Source organism: Eleutherodactylus coqui, chromosome 11 (genome assembly GCF_035609145.1).
Source record: "Eleutherodactylus coqui strain aEleCoq1 chromosome 11, aEleCoq1.hap1, whole genome shotgun sequence".
Lineage (NCBI taxonomy): Eukaryota > Metazoa > Chordata > Amphibia > Anura > Eleutherodactylidae > Eleutherodactylus > Eleutherodactylus coqui.
The window spans coordinates 108,301,637-108,325,402 of record NC_089847.1 but is presented as its reverse complement, the minus strand read 5'-3'; the positions used below and the strand labels follow the sequence as shown (position 1 = coordinate 108,325,402).

At 47.4% G+C, this 23,766-nt stretch overlaps 1 protein-coding gene across 2 annotated transcripts in view; it reads left to right on the top strand.

Annotated features, from left to right (window-relative positions):
• The window catches only part of KIF18A (kinesin family member 18A), a 91,590-nt gene that overhangs the window by 3,514 nt on the left and 64,310 nt on the right, over window positions 1–23,766 (top strand). The gene's annotated exons all lie outside the window — the stretch shown is intronic.

The following is a 23,766-nucleotide window of genomic DNA, read 5'->3' as shown; positions in this document are numbered from 1 at the left end:
TCATGTGGATAACTAGGGGGCAACGAGTCATCTTGATGCACCCCCTTTAATACTAGACACATCAGTCCTATTCTCCACCACTCTGTTCCTCCAGGGCTTTCTGCAGTGGTGATGGGCCCAAATACCATGTCACTGCTGGACATATAGACAAAGTTATGGGTCCATAGGAGCTGGAGGACTAGGGGTGTGAGTATGGTACTTGCCGTTGCCCCCATCATTAGGAGCACACTCCTAAGTAGTCCATGGGGTTACACAGCATTTGCTTTGGGAGTGGATAGTCCACTACATTCCATTAACTTCAATGGAAGTCATCCACGCGGGAACCGCACTGAAATAAGCACGCTGCGATTTGGTGTCCGCATCCATAGATCCGCAAATCAAATTCCCATGCTTTAATTCAGGTCTGGACGCCCATGTGTCCCTATGGGCGGCTTGAACTGCAGGTGCCTCGTGCGGATTCCGCTCGTGGACAATGGGCCTAACTGTACTAAGCCCCAATTCATATCTAAAGCATAGGGCCTCCTTCACCCAACAGATCACCTATATAGATGTAATCTCCTATCTCCGCTTACACCAGCAGTGAGTTGCAGCAGGTCCATTCCCGCTCGGTGATGCATTTCTTGGCCTCCCCTGAGTACTCTCCTGGTCTGCTGTCTGTACCGTTCTGCATACTATAGCATAATGTGTATGTATATATAGATCCTGTGCATTAGCCCAATATCATTATTACTCTTCAACAATACAGTGCAGCCTCTGGCTCAGCTTTTTTGGGAGCGTCTGTCCACACAATGCTGACTGAGTTCAGGTAGCAAACAGCGGAAATGATAAATCCAGCTCTGAAAGGAGAACAAACTGCAGATGGAACTTCATGGCAACATCGTTACAAAGTTAGGATATAGTAACATCTAGACACAACTTGTCAAATAACATTTAAAGGGGTATTCCAGAACACTTAAAGGGGTTGTCCCGCGGCAGCAAGTGGGGTTATACACTTCTGTATGGCCATATTAATGCACTTTGTAATGTACATTGTGCATTAATTATGAGCCATACAGAAGTTATTCACTTACCTGCTCCGTTGCTAGCGTCCCCGTCGCCATGGTGCCGTCTAATTTCGGTGTCTTCTTGCTTTTTTAGACGCGCTTGCGCAGATGGATCTTCTCCCTTCGGCTCGGCTCTGCAGCATCAGCGTTTTGGCTCCGCCCCCTTGTACGCGTCATTGCGTAGCTCTGCCCCATGACGTGTGCCTGTTCCAGCCTCCTGATTGGCTGGAATCGGCACGTGACGGGGGCTGAGCTACGCGATGACGCGTACAAGGGGGCGGAGCCAAAACGCTGATGCTTCCGAGACGAGCCGAAGGGAGAAGATCCATCTGCGCAAGCCCGTCTAAAAAAGCAAGAAGACACCGAAATTAGACGGCACCATGGCGACGGGGACGCTAGCAACGGAGCAGGTAAGTGAATAACTTCTGTATGGCTCATAATTAATGCACAATGTACATTACAAAGTGCATTAATATGGCCATACAGAAGTGTATAACCCCACTTGCTGCCGCGGGACAACCCCTTTAACTTTTGCTGTTGATGACTGGCAGTCAGCAATAGATGCTCAGCTGGTTCCCAGTGCTGCTATGGTCAGTAGAAGAAGCAGAAAGTGCTGACCATAGCGCAGTGGCCTGGGTCGGTACTGCAGCATGGCTTCCATAGAATTCAATGAGAGCTGTGCCTGCTGTACCAACCAGGGCTGCTGTTCTATGGTCAGCGCTTTGTTGGCTGACCATATCAGGATCAGAGTGGTTGGGTCCTTGCAGTCCTCAATTGACGACCTGTTAGGGCTCGTTCACATGGGCATATGTGTGCAGCATATTACGCTGTATTTAGACAAGTGTATTTTTCAAGTAACTGTAAGTCGCATTAAAAGACTATGTCCAATTGTAGTGCGTGGAACGCGCCAAACTAGCCCACTGAAGACTATGCGATTGCATGAATACGCAGTGAATACACACGAAACCTGCATGTTAACGCAAGACATGAATGAGCTTTCTTGTGTGTGTAAATACACTGCATGTTTATGTGTGGGAAAAACCCGCAGAAGGGCCAAAATAAACAGTGAATTGGCGTTTTTCGATCTGTGAATACGCTGCATATTCGCATACCGTAATCCGCATACGCTCCTGTGACCTGGCCCTAATTAGTCATTATTAGTAAAAGTTACGAATGTGCTGGAATACCCTTTTAAAGGAAAATGTACAGATGTATTCAGCGCCGGACGAACCGAACATTCAGTGTGGAGGATTTTTTTTGTTGTTGTTTTTTTGTTTTTGGCACTTTTAATACTTTTCAAACATTAAGGTGAGTTGTCACATCCTTTTGATCAGCAGGGTGAGCTGCATACCTGTTAAAGCTACTTCTCTACTGATTCTAAGGATACATGCACACTAGAGATGAGCGAGCACGCTCGGTAAGGGCAGTTACTCATGCGCGCCTCGCTTATCTTGCGTAACTGCCTTCTCCTCCGAGCGTGCTCAGGGGAGCAGCGGGGGGGGGGAGAGTGAGAGGGATCTCTTTCACCCCCGCCACCCCTCTTCCCGAGCACGCTCGGAGAAGACAGTTACTCGATATGAGCGAGGCTCGCTCGGGTAACTGCCCTTACCGAGCGTGCTTGCTCATCTCTAATGCACACCATCCATGGGATCGAGTTGCTCCCGAGGCGTGCGTGCGTGCGCGCTGTCTGATGCAAGTTGCACCCAAGTCCATGTGCTGTCCTATTTACGCAGAGGCGTCTGCAGGTGCTATTTCTCGCTTCTCAGAAATGAGCAGATGTAGGACCTGCCGTGGACCACCTGCCTGTGTGAAAGATGTCAGTTTGCAGGTCCTCATAGGCATATAATGCAGCCGTGTGCTGCCTGTGGATTAGCACTCGTATCCAGGGGGCCTAATGGACAGTTCACGAGCCCTGGATGTGTAATATGTAGATATCGTGCAGTAACTGGATTCTCTGACTGTCAGACGTTTTTCCAAATGCGCCACATTTATTAGGAGCCTGGGACGCCCATCAATCGGCTGACTGAAGTGACAGCGGCGCTTGGGCGAGTGCCATGGCTGCTTCAGTGCTTGCCAGGCAGCATTATACACTGTAAGGGCTCCTTTCCACTTACGATTGCGTTTTTTGTTAACGCGATTGTCAATGGGACTTTCTATTGTAAAAAACGCAACTGCGTTTTTGGTGCATTGCGTTGCGTTTTTAACATTAGAAAGTCCCATTGACAATCGCGTTAACAAAAAACGCAATCGCAAGTGGAAAGGAGCCCTAAGGGTGCCTACCCACTTGCGATTTTTATTTTTTTTTCCTGTGATGTTTTGCGTTTTTTCTCAAGAGCAATTAGTATAGAATGTGTTCTTGTCCATCTGGGGTTTTTTTCCCGTTTCGTGGGGTTTTTTCACATAGGAACTGTCAGTTGCATATGTGTCCTTATTTTTCTCTTAATGCACCCATGATTGTCAGGGGAGGGCTGCAAAAAACGCGCAAAAAACGCCACGTTTTTCACGCGCGAAAATCGGCAACGCAAGTGGGTAGGCGCCCTAAGGCTGCTTTGCGCAGTATAGCAGCTCAATTCAATTCACTTGAATAGGCCTGAGCTACTATAGTGCTATGTGGCCGATAAATATAACCTTCCAGGACTGAGACGGGTAGCTGCCGCCTCTTTAAACACGCCTCCTTATGACTGCAGGGTTCCCACCCCCCAAATTACATATGGCGTCCAGCACTGGTCCTCTGTCCAGTTTCTCGGCCCTATATGGCGTCCGCCCGTGTGAAGTCAGCCAAACGTGGATGATTTTATCTATTTCTTTAAATTCCTATGACTGACTGCTTGTGATGACCGGCGTTGTGCGCTTCATCTGATGAAGGGCTTTAACAATATGTGCACCGCTAAGGCCGGTCTCACGCGACCGGATTTGAATTGCGGATCCTTCAAGCGTATCAATTCAGTGCATTAAATTGCGCCATAGCGGGTAAGAATTGCGTATTCCGCTCGCAGAAAATAAAGCGCCGCATGTTCTATTTCATCATGGATATTCGCAACATAGAGCCCATTATCTATGGTTGCGGATATACCTGCAGCACATACACTATTGTATTGCATATGGGCGGTGGGTATCAGCGTTATCGCTAAGCAACGGCGCGGAAAATAGAAACAAAAAAAAGTATCCTGCGCATGGCCGCCTGCGTGAGTACGTGGTTGTGCGCAGTACTATTTCCGTGTGAGCCCCGCCTGATTGTTCATGTAGCCGGGAGATCTGCCATACATTTGATGAGCCGCTCAGCGGCTGGTAGGAATCTAGTATTTTTGGCCAGTTTTGTATGTCAGTCATTCGCACTCTTTTCCCTACGACTATCGCTGTACGGGGACCCCCTCTTGCTGTTGCTACATTTTGGGGAGCCCCAGACTGAGTCCTAAGTAGCCTTGAGATGGGCAAAGCGGCATCATGTAAATAGTTAATTTTTTTTTTTTTCATTTCACCACAGATAACTTTTTAGTGTTTTTTTTTTTGTATTTTTAGCAACTATGTAAAAAGGCAGTAATTGATTGCATATCCTCCTGGCAGGGCGCAGGTTAAACAGGGCTGGAAAATAAAGTCTGATCTTGTGCAGGCATCCATTAATCATTTTCAGGATATCCCTGATGAGTCCCTCTTTAGGAGGAGAGATTTGCATTAAAAAGCCCAGTTTGGCCCCCACCGCTCCTCCCCTGGGATGTGAGGGTGGTATTTGTCTGCGAGAGCCATCTCTACCGCAGGCATGTCATCAGCCGCTGCCAGCAGCAGCCCACACAGCCGTCCGCACAGCGGGTTCATCGCACTCTACAATTGTCAGATTTGGGGATATCCCTGCCATACGAACATTTTCTCCCTCCTCCTGCCTCGCCGTTAATATCCGCTAAAAATAATGTCACAGCCTACAGGGAAATATGGATTTCCCTATCAGACTTGTCAAAAACAACTAATATCAGTGGACACTGGGATTTCAGATAATTGATCTATTTACAGATGCATCTCCCTCCTTCATGCATTATTGATGTGTTTGCGAGGTTTCCTCCGTCCTGTGCCAGATGCCTGCTTTAGGTGATATATTTATGGAGACTGCATTTTAATGCAGGAGGGTGTCTAGATCAGATGCATGTCCCGTGTATCATCGTATTGTTACTTTACATCTAAGCATTGTATACCCAGTCGTAGGATAACGGTCCCGATATGTATACATTATGCTACAGGGGTTCTACTGCTCTAACTTACTAATATGCACTTAAAGCGGTTGTCCAGTTGTAAATTTATCTTTAGGATAGGGCATCGGTAATACACCGGCAGGCGTCTGCCGCCTGGGACCCCCGCTGAGCAGTACTGGGTCAGTACGCTCATGCATTAAGCTGATTTCTGCAAGAAGCAGACAGCTCCATTCTCTCTGCACTGGAGAGGCTTGGTATTGCACACAAACTTCCCACTCATTTCATTGAGAACTTTGCAGTAATTCCAAGCCGGGCCACTGCAACGAGAATGGAGCTGTTTGCTTCCTGCTCTCTGCGTGAGCACATCGGTCCGACGACCCGCTATATCGATGGGGATCCCGAATAGTTGAACCCTGCTGATCTGCTATTTATGGCCTAGCTTAAAGATAGAATGACAATAGTTTTTACAATTGGGCAACCCCTAGAAGTACCTGAGCACTGATTTTTGCAGAAAACTGTAGCAGGTGGTGTTGGCAGAAGGCTACTCTACAAAGGATATAAAGCCGCAATCTACTCAAGATGGCAAAATATAAGACGCACAACCTTTCTTCATGATTCCACAAGATCATTACTTGTAAATGTACCAAGTGAAGAAGGAAAAGGATGACTCCTGCGCTCAGGGTGACCCGTGTAGTACCAAGTGTGGCTGCCTATACGGACACGTGTGTGTGGACTAGTGTAGGACGTAATCGGTAGTGACAGAGCCCTCTGTGATAAAATAAACATATATTTAATAAAACAGAGCCCCAGAAGTCAATGCAACGCGTTTCAGAGCTTAGATGCTCCTTTCTCAAGCACAAGGTAACAGAGTCCATGTCGCTCCACTTGGTACTGCCTCTGGGGGGCTCCACCCCCAGCTTTTCTCCATGCATGCTCTCGTCTGATGTCCCCTCCTTTGGACGGGGTCTCCCCCTACCTGTGACTACCACAATTTTTTCTGCACTTCCTACGTGCTTTCCGCTGTAAACTATCCCAGGTTTACGGTTTACTGACTACCTACAAGAGGCGCTGTCCAGTTCTTCTATCCCCTTTGGCCTACTTGTAAATGTAGATAATTTTATTTTTGAGCGTTCCTCCAAAAGGTTAGAGCAAAATCCAACAACCTCTGTTCTTCGCCATCTAGTAGTAATACTCTGCGCAGGAAACAAATACTAGATGGTCAGACTATTAGAGGGGTTGTCCAGTTGTAATCCATTGATGGCCTATCCTTAAAGGGTTTGTCCCGTGAAAGCAAGTGGGGTTATACACTTCTGTATGGCCATATTAATGCACTTTGTAATGTACATCGTGCATTAATTATGAGCCATACAGAAGTTATTCACTTACCTGCTCCGTTGCTGGCGTCCCCGTCTCCATGGTGCCGTCTAATTTCAGCGTCTAATCGCCCGATTAGACGCGCTTGCGCAGTCCGGTCTTCTCCCTTCCGAATGGGGCCGCTCGTGCCGGAGAGCTGCTCCTTGTAGCTCCGCCCCGTCACGTGTGCCGATTCCAGCCAATCAGGAGGCTGGAATCGGCAATGGAGCGCACAGAGCCCACGGTGCATCGTGGGTGAAGATCCCGGCGGCCATCTTACTAAGGTAAGTAAGAAGTCGCGGGAGCGCGGGGATTCGGGTAAGTACTGGACGTTTTTTTTTTTATAACATGCATCGGGTTTGTCTCTCGCCGAACGGGGGAGCTATTGAAAAAAGAAAACCCCGTTTCGGCGCGGGACAACCCCTTTAAGGCCGTTATAAGTCTAAAGGCCCATTCAGACAACGATTATTGCTCAAAATCCACTAAAAAGCGCTCTTTTGAGCCATAACCGTTGCGTTTAAATGCCTGCTCATCGTGCACTGTTCGTTCATCGCTCATTTCTAGTTTGCCAGAAATGAGCAATGACTCTGATCGGGGCGTAGGCTGATAACTCAGCCAGCAGCGCTGATGAGATTCTCTCAGCTGGTATCCCGCTGGCATATGCAAAACAACCGCATTGTTCTCGGAGCTGTATCCTGTTCCGCCTGAATTAACTCTTTAGTAACTAATTAGCTACTTAGAGTTATGCAAAGATGATCGCTCAAAATTGTCACTCAAATTGTCGTTTGAGCGATCATTTTTCAGTGTAAATGGGCCCTTAATGCAATCAACGATAGAAAGATGACTGATAAATCATTTACTTTTCATTCACCGTTCATTTTATGCAGGCACAGAAGTCACTGTTGGCTCGTTCACCAACTATTCGGTTTAAATGCCGATCGTTCAGTCGCTTCCATCCGCTATACAGTGAATGAATGACGGCTCGTTTAAACAAGCGAACGATCAATCTGTCTGTATAAGCAGGCTGAACCAACGAACTCTGACCTTGTTCACGCATTCAAATAAAAATGGTTTCATCTACACGGTCCCTTAGGATCGGCCCTCAATAGTAGATTGACAGAGATGAGGGGGTGGGGGGTATCGCATAGAACGCGAGTACTGAATGAGAAGTGAGCGATTCACAACGATTATCTGCCTGTCTGAACATTCGGCATGAGTGCGTACAACTGCGGATGAATCAGCGGTGACGTCACTCGCTCGTGCTCTCGTTCAGGCGATTAGTGTGTTTCACCTTCATCTTCGTTCTGGTTGGCATATTTGCTTGTTATCTTTTGGACAATGGAATAAACAACCTTATCGGAGGGGAGAAACCGCACATAAAGCTGATATCCTGTTTAGATGGGGCGACATGACTGCAGGAGCGGGTGACGGAACGCTAGCTGTTAGTCCCGAGTATCGCTCACTTCTTGGATTTCTCGCTCAGCGCTTCACATTCACATTGAGACGCAGCGAGCGAACCGGCGCTGACTTATATGCTGGTTGAAAGTAAGCGACAAACAAATAGTAAATGATGGCTTTGTATTTAAGCGTAACGATTATGGCACACTTTCATTCTTTTTGATTATGATCGTCCCATGTAAATGACCCTTAATTAAATCCCAGGTGGCCACAAGGAGATACCCTGAAGAGGAAGACTTGTGGATAGAAAGGAATAACTAAACAAGGTGCAACCAGCGGACTTTAGACCATTTTGCACTGCAGTGTAAAAGGGCTTTCATATAATGTATATTGGGGGACTACTTAAATAATGAGTAGTGGTGGGGGGGGGGTCACTGGCGGATGCTATTGTATCTTGTCACCACCAGAAGTAGGGGTAGAGACTAGATTGAGGCATCTTGACAGTCCGCTAACTCCCCCTGTTCTTGATTGGGTGCACGGCTGGCTCCCTTTCCTAGCCACCGGCGCCCTCACAGCAATGCTGCTGTCACTGTGCCCTCCCATTTCCCATTAACAGCTCAGCTGTCACTCTCCTCGGCGGCTATAGTGCCCCACCTCCGTTCCCCTTCGGCTGTCACTCTCCACGACGGCTGTAGTATCCTACCTCCGCTCTCCTTACCTGCCCCGCTGTCAATCTGTACTGATTTTTGCCTGGGCTGGGGGGTTAGGGTTAGATTATTACCTACTGAATGCTTCCAGCTGTAACATGGAAGCATTTAGAGCTAATAATGTAAACCTAACTGGAAAACTAACCCTCAAGCCAAAAATCAGTACAGACGCTGCTTGGACCTTCAGGAATTAAGCTGCACGGTGTTTAGTGTCAATTATATTAATGGACAATTCACCGACTCTGGATGTGTAACCTGTGGTTACTTTATAACTATTCCAGTAAGCTAAGGCCCATTTACACGCAAAAATAATCTTTCAAACAATTGAAAAATTTTACGATCTATTTGTGTAAGGTGTTAATGGCCATTAACACTTTTTCATCTTAATTTGCATGTAAAAGGGCCTCCAGGTGCTGTTTGCAGGACCCAAGGGGATGAATCCCACGCCCCGCTGTGCACACAACTGCATTGTTCTCTTATGACTGCCAGCAGGTTATTATCTGCCGACTCCCGTGGAGATAGCAGCGTGCTTGTGGTCTCTTGAGAGATACATTCATCTCTCTGCAGCTGAACACTGGATTTTAAGTTCACCCTAAAATCATCGTTCACGCGAAAAGTGTCTGATGCCCCCGGTTACATGTAACATTATCGCTCATTTTTGTCATTTGAACGAATTTTGAGCGACAATCAGTACGTGTAAACGGGCCTTTATGCTGATTATCAGCTGCCAATAGTTATAATTTCGATTCTGTCAATTTTTGTCTCTATCTAAAGATGGCAAAAATGTTGCGGTAAATCCGCCCCCCCTCCCTCCTGATAGTGGATGTACGCTGGTATCTCCAACTGTTCTGCATTTCCCAATGTGCTACGCTTAATTAGAGCCGAGCGCCCTTTTCATGGTTGGATCCCATTTATCAGATGTTCCTTGCTCTGTGTATATGGAGCCCCCTATAGGCTGTGTCCTGCAGCCGCTGCCGCTGGGTCTTCATGATCCGTCTATTTCTGGAGGGTTGAGCAGCGGCGATCGCTCTCGTTGATGTATAAGGGGAAACGCCGACAAAAGACGAAAACCACAATGCATTTTTTTTTATGAACCTTTATTGGAAATGCAATAAGCAACATTGTAATGAAATCTTACAGGACTTGTCAAGAATTACACAATGATCCCAGTGACTCTCGGGTCAGGCCCGGTGGAGACCACAGAACTCGCCGCGGTCCTTCTGAACAGGCCACTGTTGTCCTGAGAGGAGAGCCGCCGGACCCAAAGATCCAGAGGAAGGCGAACAAAACCCCCAGAGAGTTCTACCTCAGGGGGGAAAATAATTCCTTCCTGACCCCAAATGTGGCGATCGGCTGTCACCCTGGATCTGCTCTATCCTGCTGCATATTGCTGGTGTCATGTCCGGGTCTGCTGTGCGTCTGACCCCCCTCCGGCTGGATCTGTCACGCATCTTACCTTTAGACTTCTCCGTCTGGGTCTCTTGTGTGCCTGACCTTCAGACTTCTTCCCTGTCTGGATCTGTTGCGTGTCTGACCTGCCCCCTTCTGGGTCTGTCCCGCTGTGCGTTGGCCCGGTCATGAGCCCGGTGATGTTCTTACCTTGTACTCGTCTCCTTGAGATTGTTAATCTAAACTTTAAAAAAAAAAAACGGCTCTCTTAGTTCTTTTCATCTCCTCGACAAAAATTGGCCCCTCCTGTGATGCCGGTGATGCGTTGCTCCGCGATGACGGTGATGCGTTGCTCCGCGATGACGGTGATGCGTTGCTCCGCGATGACGGTGATGCGTTGCTCCGCGATGACGGTGATGCGTTGCTCCGCGATGACGGTGATGCGTTGCTCCGCGATGACGGTGATGCGTTGCTCCGCGATGACGGTGATGCGTTGCTCCGCGATGACGGTGATGCGTTGCTCCGCGATGCCGGTGATGCGTTGCTCCGCGATGCCGGTGATGCGTTGCTCCGCGATGCCGGTGATGCGTTGCTCCGCGATGCCGGTGATGCGTTGCTCCGCGATGCCGGTGATGCGTTGCTCCGCGATGACGGTGATGCGTTGCTCCGCGATGACGGTGATGCGTTGCTCCGCGATGCCGGTGATGCGTTGCTCCGCGATGCCGGTGATGTGTTGCTCCGCGATGCCACCTCTGCTGTTCTTCTAACTGTTCTTCTCAAATGGCCCAGGATTGGTTCAGGTTTAGAATATTAAACATTCTGACCGATTGTGACTGTGGAGATGCTTGTGATGTCATGCTTTGTGATGTCATCCTAGCTGCCACTGTATCAAGTTTAACCTTTTCCTTGCCAATAAAATGTCAGTGTATGGCAAATAACAGGGGACATAGGATAGTTAAAGGTTAAACTGTTAACCCCTTCAGGACATAGTTAAATCCTTTGCATGCAGTATTTCTGTGGAGAGTATTTGGGATATGGCTATACAATATGGCTGCCGGCTGTTCCTCACTGCTGACACCTACCGGTAAGGGCTCCTGCACACTTGCAATTGCAAAAAACACATTGTGCAAAAATCGCAAGTTTGTGCCGTGCCACTTTTGTGCGACACGTTTTTAAAATGAGAAACTCCTATTGACGTTCGTGATTAAAAAAACGCTGCGATATCGCAAGTGTGAAGGCACCCTAACCGCACCAGAATACCGCAGCGAAGCCCGGCACGGCGCCCCCCAAAGACCCCATACTTGCCTCCAGATCCGCTGCCCGATGTCCCGTTTCCCACGCCGGCAGGGTCACATGACACGGGCGTCGGTGGGCGGGGAAGCGTTTTCACACTATCTTCCGCTGCGCTTCAGCGGAAGATAGCGTGACGGACGGCTTCCATTGACTGCAATGGAAGTCGTCCACGCGTACGCCCACGGCAAAATAGAACATGCCGCGGGTGATTACGGGTGATTTCACGGGGCGGAATTCCACGGTGAAATTCCGCACCGTGAGCATTGCGCTATTAGGTCAATAGAACCTAATCACTGCGGGGCAATGCCGCGAGATACGCGGTGGAAATCCGCCCGTGGGAATTGGGCCTTAGGTTGCAGACCCTGGTATTGAAAGACAGTGTGTTATTTGGTGGCATTTAATGTTTTACATTCCACCTTCACACATCGCACTCGGCTTATTACTAGACCAATGCTACGTATGTCTACAATTTAGGGACCTGGGGTAACACACAAAAATGTCTATTCTACAGATTCACAAGAGGCATTACCAAGTTTATGGAGAACAAACGTAAAACATATGGCATCTAATCCAAAACAAACCTTGGTGGAAGAAAGAGGTGTGATGGCCCTAGAAGTGCTGCTGGGTCACCAATCAGTCAGCTATTTCACAAGTTGTTTGCTGTGGTTTACGCTCTGCTTATTGTACAGTTTTTTTTCTTTAAGGGGTATTTGGTTTCAGCAAAAAAAAACACTTTATCCCTTTGTTGCAAACTTTTTTTTTTTTTTCTGTAGCGGGAAGTGGATTGCTATCATTAACCCCTTGGTGATCAACACTGTTTGGGCCTTAATGACCAGGCCAAATTTTGGAAATCTGACATGTCACTTTAACATGGAATAACACTGTAAAGGTTTTGCATATCCAAGTGATGCTGACGGTGTTTTTTCGCCACATATATGTACTTCATTTAGGCGGTAATAATAGACCAATAGAACTTATGTATATTTATTAAAAGCATCGAAATTGGAAACATTTTGAAAAAAATCGTAATCTTTTTTTTCACATTTCCAACTGCAATATCTCAAATATGTGCAAACATAATATAGAAATTTTTGAAACGTTATATTTTTCCATCTGTTTAATTTATTCTGGGCGCACATTGGGAAAACGTTTTTTTTAATTTTTTTTTAAACAATTCAGGAGACGTACAAATTTAACATTGGTTATCAATAAAGAGGAGCGAGCACGCTCGTTTAAGGCTGATACTCAAGCATCGGTCTTGTCGCGTAACTGATTACTCGACCGAGCACCATGGCGGTGCCCCAGAGACCCCCATATACTTACCCTCTCCAGCTCGTGGAAGTTCCTTCATTGCCCGGCGCGCCGCTAGCAGCGATGATCTCTGCCGCACACTGTGATGTCAGTCTGCTGCCGGACGCCTCCACCCCCGGACGCTCTCGTGGAACCAAGTAGTAGGAGACGTCGGGAGGGGGGAGGAGGATCCTGGCTGCACACTGACGTCACGGTGTACGCTGGGATCAGCGCTGCTTAGTGAATACCGGCCGGGAAGCCGCGGCCTCTGCTGGTATTCACCACTAACGGGGTGAACGGCTGACAGCGGCCGCATGTCAGCGACACGCGTGTCATAGGTTCGCCATCACGGTCCTACACCAAACCAAGATTGCAAAGGCTCCTAGGTGTCAGAATGATTGATATCCCCACAAATGACCCCATTTTTAAAAACTACCCCTCTTAATATATCCACTGAGGGGTCATGAGTATTTTGACTCCACAGTTTCTTTTCAGGAATTAATGTAATTTAGAGCAGAAAAAATAAAATTTCATATTTCAGGATTTTTTCTATAGTGCGCATGAAAATGAGGATTTGCAGCCCAAAATGGATCCCCCCCCCCCCCCCCTTGTTCATACCATGCTCAGACATACCGATTGTGGCCCTAATCTTTTTGTCTGGATGCACAACAGAACTGAGCCTCAAGCTGGAACTGTCTTTTAACTTTTACGTGGTCACCATTATCCATTGGATAACGGCGATCATGTAACCGGAGACAACTCACTGTGGCCCTCGGTCACTGCTCCAAGCTCTCGGCTACCTTTAGTAGCCAGGAACAAGGAGATTTTAAATTTCCCGTGCCTTCTCCAGTTTCTGCGCTTGCGTCTGCCATTTAGGCGACGGGCGCATACGCCAAAGCTGGGGAAAGATCCACGGATAAGGATACCATCAGGGGGCATCATCCAAGCCCTTAGTTAAGTAATTTCACCTCCCCTCACGGATCCGATCAAAACTTTAGCTTTTTTTTTTACTTTTATGTGATCACCGTTATCCATTGGATAACGGCAATCATGTGACCAAGAACCGCGTATTTTGGCCCTCTATCAAATCTCCAGTCACTCCACTACATCTTAGTAGCCAGGTGATTTTAACCCCTTAGTGACGGCCCCATAGTGTTTCTACGTCCTCACTAAGTGGGCTTTAATCCTAGAGGCTGTAGAAACATGCATCCTCTTAGGATTAAAGCCCTGTTAGCTTAAGGACGTGACAGCTCCATGCTGTCGGTGCCCGCAGGTAGCCGACAGCATGGAGCTGTCATCCTGGGCTGCGGGCAGTCCCCCCTGGCAATGCGATCGGCGCTATCCAATGGATAGCGCCGATCGCATTAAAGTGTAAAAAAAAAAAAAGTAAATAAAGTTATGGGTTCAGCTTCCCTGATGAATCGGATCCCTCAGGGCAGCTGAAAGTACTCACCCGCCTTGATCGAGGTGTCCCGCAATGCACGGGTCCTCCGGGACCCGTCGCCGCTCATCTGCGCACCAGACGTATGACGTCACTTGCATGCGCAGAAGGCCGGGAGCCCCGGCAAATTCAAAATCTCCTGGTTCCCGGCTCCTGAAGGTAGTCGGGAACCAGGAGATGACCACGGCGAGCGGTCCCCGGGCCCGCGATCACGATAAAAATGTTTTTGAAAAGTTGTCCATTTCACCTCCCCTCTTGGATCAGATCCATGAGGGGAGGTGAAAATACTCACCTCGGGTACTTCGCGATGTCCTGGTCTCCCGGGAACCGAGGTCCCCTTCTGTGCATGCGCGCCTGATGTCAGTCATTGGGCGCGTGCACCGAGGGGCTCGAGCCGCGGGAAATTCAAATCCCTCTGCTCCTTGCTGCCATGTGTAGCCAGGAGCAGAGGGATGCCACTGGGGACATGATCACTGTTATCCAATGGAGAACAGTGCTCATTTAAAGTAAAAAAAAAAAAAAGGTGTAAAAAGTTAAAAAAGCTTACGTTTCATCTCCCCCCACGGATCATATCCGTGAGGGAGGATGAAATGACGTACCTAAGGCCCCCGGATTTATCTACGGACCTCACCCCAGCTTCTGCGCACGCGCCTGTCGCCAAAATGACAGGGGCAGCGCAAAAGCCGTGGATTGCCAGGGTAATTAAAAAATCTCCCTGCTCCTAACGTAGCCGAGAGCCTGGAGATTTCACGGAGAGCTGCTGTGAGCGGTTCCTGATCACGTGTTCGCCGTTATCTAATGGATAATGGCGATCACGTAAAAGTAAAAAAAAGGTGAAGCTTCATCTCCCCTCACCGATGTGATCGGTGAGAGGAGATTAAACTTTTTACCGGAGGCCTCCGTTTTTGAACCCCGACGCGATCTTCCTCCGTGAACTTTACCGGATTCTGCACATGCGACCACCAGCAAAACACCGGAAAAATGCGCAGGAGTCGGGGAGCCCAGGAAACCTAAAATCTCCTTACTCCCAGTGACCAATGGTCGCCGAGAGCCTGGAGCAGTGACCTTGTTGAGCGGTCGCCTGTCACGTAATAAAAAGGTAGCGTTCTACCTTTGGCCGGTCTCCCATGACCGGATAAGAATTACGGATTCCACATGCGTCTGATCCGCGGTATTACGCAGATTAATCGCATTGGATTACACAATTCTGCTCACATTAGTGGGTTGGAATTACGTAATCCGCTCGCAGAAAAGAGAACGCAGCAGGTTCTATTTTACTGCGGATATCCGCAACATAGAGCCCATTGTGCTCCATGGTCACGGATATACCCGCTGCCCATACGCTACTACATTGTATACGGGCTGCGGGTACCCACGTCATCGCTAAGCGACGGCGTGGGAAATACAAACGAAAAAGTGTACTGCGCATGACCGCCCGTGTAAGTACACAGTTATGCGCAGTACATTACGCTGCCGTACGCAGAGTCACAGCTGGGCTCACAGCTGGGATCTGCTGGGGCCTCCGCAAGTGGATTCCACATACGGCCGCGTGAGCCCGGCGTTATTCAGACCGCTACCTGTAATACGTAATTTACAAGAAGCCCCGGGAACGCTCGCCTTCCTGCAGTTCCAGGAGCAGCTTGTTGAGCGCCCTCTGTGTGAGACCGCCGCACCTCGGCAAGTTTACGGAGCCTCACAGAGTGACACTTTGTACACCCCATACCTGCTGCTGGGGTCCCGAAATACCCCCCAAAAAAGCATGAGAGGAGGGGGGGATACCGGTTTTATTGCCCCATGTGCCCATCCCAACCAGCCTCCGTAATTATACCCGTCTTCAGAAATTCCACACAGTTCACATTATTACTTTTATCTAAGATTTGGGGAATGCAGAAAAGGGCGCCGAGGGGGGAGGGGGATTTTTTTAACGTGTCAATTTTTATTCCGTACAAATGAGCAATGGGGCCTGGAATTTATTCAGTTGTGCCCTGCAATCCAGTGGGCATTCCCTCCATTACAGGCTTTGCCATGTTTCCTGTAAGTAGATTAGGGCCACATCGGGAATGTTTTTAAACACGGGACAAACGGCGGTATCCATTTTGGGGTGAAAGTCTTTATTTCTATGTAGACTGTACAAAAAAACCTGTTTTTAAATTGACAAAATTGCCAAAAAAAGAGAATTGTAATTTTTTCCTACTGCTTTGTATAGCTGTATTCAAAAATTGTAGGATAAAAATACACAGTACACCCCTAGATAAATTCGTTAAGGGGTCTAGTTTTAAAAATGGGGTCATTTGTGGGGGTTCTCTGTCGTTTTGGCCGCTCAAGGGCTCCACAAGTGTGCAATGGGGCCTAAATCACCGTCATGCTAAATTTCTTTTCTGAAAGCCACTCCTTTTATTTTGGGCCCCGTTGTGCATACAGACATAAGATTAGGGCCACATTGAGTATGTCTCTGAACAAGGGACAAACGGGGGTATCCATTTTGGGGTGCAAGTCTTCATTCATGTGTGTGCTGTACAAAAAAAGCTGTTTTTTAAAATGACAGAATTGCCAAAAAAACAAAAATCACAATTTTTTCCTTTTGCTTTGCTTGAATTCATTCAAAAATTGTGGGGTCAAAATATACAGTACACCCCTAGATAAATTTGTTAAGGGGCCTAGTTTTCAAAATGGGGTCATTTGTGGGGGTTCTCTTTGGTTTTGGCCACTTAAGAGCTCTACAAAAGTGCTATGGGGCCTAAATCACCTTCAAGCAAAATTTATGTTCTGAAAGACACCGACTACTCCTTTCGTTTTGGGCCCCGTTGTGCATCCAGACATAAGATTAGGGCCACAATGGGTATATTTCTGAATACAGGACAAACAGGGGTATCCATTTTGGGGTATCAATCCTCATTTTCATGGACAACATAGAAAAAAAGTCTTGCAAAAATATGAAATTTTATTTTTTCTCCTCTAAATTGAATTAATTCCTGGAAAAAAAAACTGTGGGGTCAAAATACTCCTGACCCCCTCAGTGGATACATTAAGGGATGTGTTTTTTAAAATGGGGTCATTTGTGGGGGTATCTATTATTCTGACACTCATGAGCCTTTGCAAACTTGGCTTGGTGCAGGAAAACAAAGTGTTCCTCAAAATGCTGAAAAGTTAATGCTGTTAAATTTGTACGTCATCTAAATAGTTAACAAAACACAAGTTTTTCAAGTGTGCATTCAGAATAAAGTAAACAGATGGAAATATATATCCTATCAATATTTGTACAGTATGTTTGGACATATTTGAGATACCGTATTACAGTTGAAAATGTGAAAAAATGAATTTTTTTTCAATTTTTCCAATATTGCTACTTAATAAATATAAACAAATTCTATTGGTCCATTTTTACAACCAAAATGAAGTACAACATGTGGCGAAAAAACCATGTCAGAATCACTTGGATATGCAAAACCTTTACGGAGTTATGCTATGTTGAACAAGGCATGTCAGTTTTCCAAAATTTGGCTCCGTCCCTAAGGCGCAAACATGTTTCGTCACTAAGAGGTTAAATTACCCCGGCAATCTGCGGCTTTTGCGCATGCGTCCACCACTTTGGCAATGGGCACGTGCGCAGAAGCCAGGGTAAGGTCCGCCTTGGGTATCTAATTTCATCTCGCCTCTTGGATATGAACTATGAGCGGAGATGAAACAAACTTTTTAAACTTTTACATGCTCGCTGTTATCCATTGGATAGCAGCGATCATGTGATCTGGAACCGCATACAGCGGTTCCCAGTGGCAGCTCCCTGCTCTCGGCTACTCATACTAGCTGGGAACAGGGAGTTTTTAAATTTCCCAGGCCTCCCGGCCCTCTGCGCATGCGTGTGATGTAATGCCGTCTGCCGTGCATGTGCGGAGGACGGGGGTGAGTATTCTCAGCTCCCCTTATGGATCCGGTCCATAAAGAGAGCTCAAACTTTAACTTTTTTATTTATTTTACATTGACTTCAATGCGATTGCCGGTATCAGGTGGGAACTGGCGATCGGTAGACCTGGGGAGGCCAGGACGTAAAAAGGCAATGGGCTGGTCACTAAGGGGTTAAGACACCATCTAAACCAGCGGTTCCCAAGCTTTTTTGCCCCGTAGACCACTTGCCAATGTTTTTTGTTTTCCGTAGACCCCCTAATATTGAATTTCCCTTAACTTATTAAAGTCTCTTGGGTTTTCCAATCTCACACGGCGCGGCTCCCTTTGATTGGTCTTTTTGTAGAGAGCACAAATGTGAAAAAAAGAAATCCATGTACAATTTTTATTCAGATCTTTATTGAAAAGACACAAAATGCAAGTAAATATTTTGGATTTGGGACGAAACAAATCAGAACCTGGTAAAATTCTTCCATAAAACTACTACACAAATAACGCTGTTAATGGGAGGGATGAGCCGGACGCTCCGATACCGATTGGTCCTCGGCTTCATATTAGTTAGATATAGTCTCATATCTCCACGGCCAGTGATTAACAATTGATTCCTTCTTTTCGTAAGAAGATTGGCGTCCGCGCTAAAACCTCTTTCCACGAGATATGAAGATGGAAAAGCCATCAAAACCTTTCCTGCGATAGTCCATAATGCAGGATAAGTTACAGGTCCGCACGATGCGTCGCTGCCGGTATGAAAACTTGGAAAAACCTACATGAACACAGCACCCCACAAAGCGGATGGGTATAGTTCGCGCAAAACCTCTTGGGCTCTGGCGGATCACGTGAAAACGATGCGCAGTAAACCTTATAGGTAAATTAGCTCCTGCGCAGGGCTGTTTTGTCTGTCGTCTGAGCCCAAGAAGTTTTGCGCAAACCCAACTGTACATAAACAATCTTATGAAATATCAGAGCTCAGTAATGTCGGTGATAAGTATTATGTGCACAATCTGTGTGAAGCGGATTATGTCATTTATAGGACCCCTTAATGTGGATGATGTCCTGCCGAAGTGGAGTCCGCTCACCTGGACCCCCATTTACATCTCGTGCACCTGTGGATAGGGGAAACTTACAATTGTGGTTCAACCCCCTTAAAGGGGTGGTCTCGCGAAACCAAGTGGGGTTATACACTTCCGTATGGCCATATTAATGCACTTTGTAATGTACATTGTGCATTAAATATGAGCCATACAGAAGTTATTCCACTTACCTGCTCCGTTGCTAGCGTCCCCGTCTCCATGGTTCCGTCTAAATTCGCTGGCAGCTTGCTTTTTTAGACGCGCTTGCGCAGTCCGGTCTTCTCCATTCAGCACGAGCCGCTTCAGTGTGAGGAAGGTGCAGAAACTGGAGCTGCCCAGCGGAGAAGCCCAGCCCAGCCCAGCAGCCCCGAGAAGCCTCCCAGGTAAGTGATGGGTCGGGGGGGGCTGCCGCTGCGCCGGGCTGCGCCGGGGGGGCTGTCGCTGCGCCGGGGGGGGGCTGCCGCTGCGCCGGGGGGGGGGCTGCCGCTGCGCCGGGCTGCGCCGGGGGGGGGGCTGTCGCTGCGCCGGGGGGGGGCTGTCGCTGCGATGGGGGGGGCTGTCGCTGCGATGGGGGGGCTGTCCCTGCCATGGGGGGGGGCTGTCCCTGCGATGGGGGGGGGGGCTGTCACTGCGATGGGGGGGGGCTGTCGCTAGGCCGGGGGGGCTGTCGCTGCGATGGGGGGGCTGTCGCTAGGCCGGGGGGGCTGTCGCTGCGATGGGGGAACTAGCGCTAGGCCGGGGGGGGCTGTCGCTAGGCCGGGGGGGGCTGTCGCTAGGCCGGGGGGGGCTGCCGCTAGGCCGGGGGAACTAGCGCTGGGCTCCGGAACCTAGCGCTGGGCTCCGGGGCCTTCACCTGGGCTGAGGGTCTAGCGCTGGGGAGCCGGGGGCTAGCGCCGCTTACCTGCTGCCTGGCGGTGGGCGTCTGGTCGGCGGCTGCGGGGCGTCCGGTTGCCATGGAGACACAGCTGGCGGCGTCTCGGGAGCGCGCACGTCGGGCTGCAGCGAGCGACGGGGAAAGAGCCGGCGGCCATCTTGAGGAAACTTTTATAAGTTGCTGAAACGCTGGAACGGTAAGTACGAACCAGCTAGAAATGTCATTTACAGGGGGGCTTAGTAATGTGTGTTTAATGGGGGGGACTGGGCAAAAAAAAAAATTAACTGCTTCCTCGAGACATCTCCTTTAAATATACTTGACATGCTAGAATTAGACTCCATACAAGCTCAGAGTTGTAATATGATCGTCCATAGAAGACTATAGGGCCCATATTGTGCCTCTGACTTCTTATGGGGTCATGCGGATGTTTTGGGGTTTTTTCTCATGAATCTAACAGAGAATGTATCCATCAGTCATTCGTTAGCAGGAGGTGAAATTGTTTTTTCTTTTCCTTGTTTATTGTGTCGGGGTCCTGTAGAATTTTGCTAGTTTTTTTAATATGATTTTACACACTTTCTAGTGACGGTTGTAGTTTCTTTAGCAGGAGGGGAGGGACAGGACTACTAAACACTGTTTTGTCAGAATCTAAGAATTATCACTTAAACGCACCGGTCTGTAATTCTACATACTGTCTGCAATGATGGGAGGCAGCACTGAGTGGTCTGCAAGCAGTGACGTAAGCCTCCATAGACAGGATGGCTGGCAGGCACTTCAGAGGCCAACAGCCTTCCCAGCAATGGTTGCCCCTGCGTCCTTACACAGGAGCGATCATCACTCACGGACTGGATGCAGAGCGGGATCGGAGATCCTTTCGGCCCAACCGCCTTCATTCGCAGTAAACAGGCCGTCCATAGATGAACAGATGAACGACTGCCTGTTTACACAGAATGATGCAGCCGCAGCCCAATGATGATTTTTTTAGGTCTGTGTAAAGATTCGATCAGCAGGTTATCACTAATTGGCATTTCACGGCATGCCTTCACACAATGATCTGGAAATCTGATATAACCGTATTATTTATTTAGCATAGAACACATATCAGATGGTGAAAGGGACACATTTTTCCATTTCTTTAAAAAAAAAAAAAAGCTCATTGAGAAATGGCAGCAACACATCCCAAAAAAGTTGGGCCATAAATGTCTGGGGCGTGAGGAGGTGAGGCAAATTACTGGAGTTTGGGAAAATGAGTGTTGTCCCATTCTAGTCTGATAAAGGGCTCTAGCTCATCAACAGTCTGGGGTCGCCTTTCCTGTTTTTTCTTTTTTTTTTTTTTTTTTTTTTTTTTTGGTGAAAGGTTTGGACTGCAGGCGGCCGGTTCTGCACCCGGACTCTTCTTTTGTGAAGCCATGCTGTTGTGATGTATGCAGTTTAGCATTGTCTTGCTGAAATATAGAAGGTCTTCTCTGAAAGAGACGTCTGGATGGGAGCGTATGTTCTAAAACCTCTATATACTGCTCAGCACCGATGGTGCCTTTTCAAGATATGCAAGCTGCCCATTAGGGGTGGGCCAAAAAACTCAATTTTCAACTACAAAGTAAGACCCCCTCTATTTTGTTTCCTTGTTAAAAAAAAAACCACCTTTATTTAGGGCAGAGTTTCCGGTTCTTATGTTTACGACAGGTTGTGCTCAAAGACCATGAATTTCACTAATGACGAAGAAAAAAACAATTGTTGCTTCGAGGCTGTTCCAACACAGATGACCAAGGAGTCTGCTGTCCGGGTCCTTAAGCACTGACTGACAAGTATTCGTGTCGTACTTTTGACCGTTTTCATATATTTGGAGGTATCTTTGTTGGAACATCCCATGTGTAAATGGTCAGGACAAATGCCAGTGTCAATACTTAACCTTTAGAGATGAGCGAGCCTATTCGGTAAGACAGTTACTCGAGCGAGCATCGCTCTTCTTGAGTAACTGCTTAGTGATCCGAGCAGGCTCGGGTGGGCGGCGGGGGGGGAGTGGAGTGGAGTGTGAGTTGAGCGGAGCAGGAGGAAAAGTCAGAGAGATCTCTGCCTCTCCCGCTAACCCCCCGCTGCCCACCCGAGCCTGCTCGGATCACTAAGCAGTTACTCCAGAAGAGCGATGCTTCGCTCGAGTAACTGTCTTACCCGAGTAGGCTCGCTCATCTCTATTAAGCTTTTAAAGTATTGTGGTTCTTTTGCAAAAGCAAATTGTTAATATTAATGTTCTAGCTTGTGTAATTGGATATCTTGCGCTTAAGCGCCATTTCTCATAATTTACGTCCGTTTTGAGAACCATCTTGCAGTTGGAGTTTAACGCTAAAACTTTACCCTAACATTAATATCAGCAGATGTAACAAATTGGGACGGTGCCTTGCAGTATAGCTGCCACTTTAGTTCTTGCCATATCTCTATGGCCCCCCTACTGCCCATGCCGTGGGCACTAATGCCACCTCATATCATCAGAGATGTAGGCTTTTGAACTATTCGCTAATGACAAGCTGGATGGTCCCTCTCTTCTAGAATCCACAGGACACGGCGTCCATGGTTCCCAAAGAGTTTCAAATTTTGATTCGCCTGACTACAGAGTTTTCCATGTTACCTCGGCCCATTATCAATGAGCTTTGGCCCGGAGAAGACGCCAGTGTTGCTGGGTTGTGTTGATTTATTGCTGCTTCTCTGAGTGATAGAGCTTTCTCTTGCATCGAGTGCTGTGCTCGCACACAGGGGTGTTCTGGAAGTATTCTGGAGCCCATGCAGTGATTTGCACTACAGAATCCTGCCTGTTTTTTTAAAGTCTTGGCAATCTTTAAATTGAGGAATATTTTTATGAAATTGTTAAACATTTTTTAGACTCCTTTGTTCACAGATTGGTGAACCTCTGACCATCTTTACTTCTGAGACTCTGAGCTCTCTAAGGCTGCCTGTCCACAGGCGTTGTGGTATCCCGCGGCGGGAGCAGGAGCCGGCAGACGGATCTCCGCGGTCTGATTATCGCTGCGGGGAACGCAATTCTATAACGCCCATGGACAGGCAGCTTTACATGATCTTTCTATACTAAGCTCAGGTGACTTAGTAGAAAATTGACCCTCCAGCTGTTGTTTTGTTTTTTATTGTCGTCGCTTCCTTTTCCAGCCTTTTGTTAACCTTGTTCCAACTTTAAGATTTGAGATGTACGGCTGCTATCAATTTCTAAAGTGAAATAAAATGGAAAAATGTCCCCCTATTATCTTCTATTGTGAATAAAGTATGATTATATGAGATTTCCAAATCATTGCATTTTTAACACTTATTTACATTTTAAACAGCGTCCTAACTTTTTTGGAATTTGGGGTTGTAATTCTGGTACTGTAAGATCTCTGTGCTGCTGTACTACTGGTAGTATAGCGTTAGTAGCTTAATGAGATCAGACACACTATACAGTAGCGGCACAATGTCCCTATTTGTAATACCACTATGTCAGTGGGAGGAGAAATCTACAGGCGCAGCGGTTATTTGGTGCCTACGGTCTTCAACCGAGGAGCCAAGTATACTTCCCTAAAATAAATGTTAAGAAGATACTTAATTGAATCGTTAGTATTTTTTTTTAGTTTGAATGGTAAAAAAAATAATAAAATTGTGACGTCAATATGGTAAAAAATAGGCCATATCGCCCAGCCTTACGCTGTTGATATTGAATTCCATTTCCCTTAAAATCTTTATCTGCAAAAGTGCCTTCCTCTATTAGATTGTAGGACCGTATGTCCGACTTCTGTTCAAATGTTTTTACCAATACCGATATTCCCTTGGTTTATTTTTTTAAAATAAAA